Raw genomic sequence first — 3,163 nt, 5'->3', positions numbered from 1 at the left:
GTCCGGCGGACCGGACCGGGGGGCGCTGGCCCCCCCCGCCCCCCGGTGCGCTGCACAAAAGAGCTGGGCCGGCCGGTTCCCCAGCGGGGGGTCTCGAGCTGGGGAGGAGGCGCCACTTACCGGAGTGCTGGGCTGCCGGCTCTGTGGGTCCGAGCCAGGCGAGGGGCTTTGGGGGGGCGTCCGTCTTCCGGCGGCGGCAGGGACGCGGACGCCCAGCTGCTGGGAAGAGGAGTCGCGGAGGAACCCTGAGCCGCCTGCCGTCGCTGACAGCATGGCTCGCGCCTCGGCTCACATTCTCCGCCGCCAACTCCGCTGGACACGGCTCCCCGCTCCCGCGGCGCCCCCCCCCACGCAATCACTCCTGGGCTCCCTGCGCCCCACTCGCTCCCCCAGCCGCGCACACACTCTCACCGCCCTGGACACCCCCGCCCCAGCCCCCCCCAATTGCAAACCTGAGAGGGAAGGCGCCCCGCGTAGTCCTCCTGCTCCTCCTCCTCCGCCCTCCTCCCTCCCGCTCACTCTGCCTGTCTGTCTGTCTGCCTGCCTGCCTGTCTCTCTTTCTCGCTCTCTCTGCCTTTCTCTGCTCTCCGAGCTGGGTGGGAAAAGGAAATGAGGACAGAAAGCAGACGCTGGCTTTGGGTGGTGGTAGCTGGATTCCCTCTCTCCCTCCCTCCTCCCTCCTCCCCTCCCTCCTCCTGCCTTCTGCTCTCTCCGCTGCGAGCGGGGCTGAGCGCAGCCTGGCGGGTGGCTCGCTCTGCCCCCCCCCCCCCCCCCCCCGCCTGTCTGTCTGTCTGGTCTGCCTCGCTCGCTCCCTCCCTCCGTCTCTCGCCCTCGCCCTGCCTGCCTGCCTCTCTCCGTCTCCGCCGCCGCCGCCGCTGCCTCTGCGAGCTCGCCTTACCTTCGCCGCTCACCATCCGGAACCCCAGGGGGGAGCGCGCGCGCGGCACGCCGGGACTTGTAGTCCCCGCCTCGGCCGCTCCGAGCGCAGGGCGGGCGGGGCGGCTCCGGCTGCTCCGACGGCGCGTCCCGGAGCGCCGGGACCCTGCGCCCTGGTGCCTCGGACCGGGATGCGTCCCGATTTATCGAAGACTGGCGATCCCACCGGAGGGTCGAGAAGGTTCCCGGGGCTCTCAGGCCCTTGCTGGGGGCTCTGGCCGCGCGGAGGGGGGCGGGTAGTAGCGGAGGGGCGGGGTCTGAGAATCGAATGGGAGTGGAATAGGGAATCAGAGGGTGTAGCCAAAAGGGCCTGTGACTTTATGGGGGCGTCCCAAGCAAGTCGAAGGGGGCCGAGGCGAGAGAACACCTGCGCTCAATTTCGGGACGCTTTTCCTTTCTGGAAAGACTTCTTAGGGAGTAAAGCGCGAGGGCTTCTGTTAGGGAAGCTGCTCTGGAAACGCTGAAGCCCAAGCCACCGCCTTCGCGGCATCAGTGACCCTTCCCCTCAAACTCCGCCCTGTATTTAGTCCCTCCAGCGCCTAATTTTCCTAGTCCTTCGAGGAAGGCGAGGGTGCAAAAATCCTGTTCAGTCTATAGACAGCAAGCCCCTCCGGAATTCTACTGAACAATCAGAAGCAGGATTCAGATTCAACAGTTCTGGAGTTCCTGCTGCTGCGGGGGGCTGGGCTCAGCACTTTCACCTACCTCCTCTTCAGGTCACATCTGTTCTCCAGCCCCTGGCTCTGCCCCCCACCCCTTGCCTATCCCACAGATGGGAATGAGAACTGCTGCTGCTACTGCTGCTGCTGCTGGCTTTGTTACCCCAGGGAGGTGGCTGGACAGCCCTGGAAGGAGAACTATCCCCCAACAACCCCAAAAGAACTGTACCTTATCATTTCCATTTTAGATACAGAAGCACTGAGGCCCAGGTGCCCCAATTAGAAAGTGGTGGATCTCAGACTGATTGGACCCAGGGTCTGGCCAGTTCCAAAGCTCAGGCATACTTGACCCTTGGGCCCCAAACTACCTCCCCCATCTCTGGCTCAATGACTGACCTCTCCCTGTGTTTCTGTTTTCCCTTGGCACTAAGGTATGCAGGGCTTGCAGGGGACACAGAGATGAATACTGTATGGTCACTGTCCTGGCATATGTCTACTGACTGGTCCTGAACTAGTCCCACCTCATCTGCTGTATCTGACTTTGGCCAGTGTCTGTTGGTTTAGTCTGTGTCTGCAGCTCCTCCACCAATGCCTTTTGTCCTTAGTCCACCTGTTTCTAACTCCTCCTTTGGCCGTGCAGGGTGATAGTCAGTTAGCCTGTGTCAAAAGTAGGTGGTGATATTGTGCCAACTCCCTGTATCTCCATGCCTCCCAAACCTCTCCCATAGGACAGTCCAGAATTTCTATAGAGCACAAAAGAGGGGATGTGGTGGGGTACAGCAATGATAAAGACAGGTGAAAGGCTCTTAACAGTACACCAACTGATGTGGCATCATGGTGCGTGTGGCCAGCTGGAGAGGCCTCCCATCTAGGGGCAGTTTCTCCTTGCAGACAAGACAGGCCATGGGAATTGATTGGGAAGCATGATAAGGTCAGATTAATAAAAGCAGTTGGTAAATTACTTTAGAAGCCCTTTGTAGCTTAAACCCCAAGTCTGAGGGTATCTCAAATAAATGGCATTTGGTATCTTTCCATAGCTGCCTCCCACAGTACAAACTGAGGGTGTGTGAAACCCAGATTCCCCCTCCTTTAATTCTCCATCTACTCTTACCACCCTGAGATTCTACAGGTCACGAAGACCCTCACTGAGTCAAATTTCGGGAGATTGCGGGGTGGGGGAGTAATACAGGAGGTAGGGAACTCCAAGAAATGTAGGACTAAGGAGCGTTTGGGAGAAGCTTAGAAGGAGGAAGAGGCATGGAAGGAGGGGGAAGGGTTAGGTGGTGAGAGGGAAATTACAAGTTAGGTCGAATTTTCCAAGCATGCCCCTCCCACCCTAGGCTGCTTCAGCTGTCCCTTCCCCAGAAGTAGGGGGTGCAATTAGTCCCCAAAGTGTTGCTAATCACTGGAAACAAAGCACAGCAAAATCTCCCTGGAATCTGGGGGCAGGTTTTTCTTATGGAGCCTCTCCAAATTATGTTGGGGGGGGGGTTTCCCCAAAGCACAAGCAGTCTTCTGTGGGATGCTTCTGCCATCTAGTGTCCAATCTCCATAACTGCGTCGGCAAT

The 3,163-nt window shown here is 59.3% G+C and overlaps 1 protein-coding gene across 9 annotated transcripts in view; it reads right to left on the bottom strand.

Moving 5' to 3' along the window:
- Nucleotides 1-913, bottom strand: part of Ahdc1 (AT-hook DNA binding motif containing 1) — a 67,712-nt gene extending 66,799 nt beyond the window's left edge. For 4 of the 9 annotated variants that reach the window (XM_029565201.1, XM_029565209.1, XM_008836759.3 and 1 more), the window contains exons 1-2: nt 453-710; nt 121-216 (exon numbers count right to left, since the gene is read on the bottom strand). The gene's annotated coding sequence lies outside the window, so the exon portion shown is untranslated. Of the gene's footprint in view, nt 1-120; nt 402-452; nt 711-898 lie in introns of those variants that run through there. The other 5 variants (XM_029565204.1, XM_008836760.3, XM_029565205.1 and 2 more) reach the window with 4 other exon arrangements.
- Nucleotides 914-3,163: the final 2,250 nt, after the last annotated feature.

The sequence above is a fragment of the Nannospalax galili genome, unplaced genomic scaffold (assembly GCF_000622305.1).
Source record: "Nannospalax galili isolate Female #2095 unplaced genomic scaffold, S.galili_v1.0 scaffold1798, whole genome shotgun sequence".
Classification (NCBI taxonomy): domain Eukaryota; kingdom Metazoa; phylum Chordata; class Mammalia; order Rodentia; family Spalacidae; genus Nannospalax; species Nannospalax galili.
This window is presented reverse-complemented; position numbering and strand designations above follow the sequence as displayed.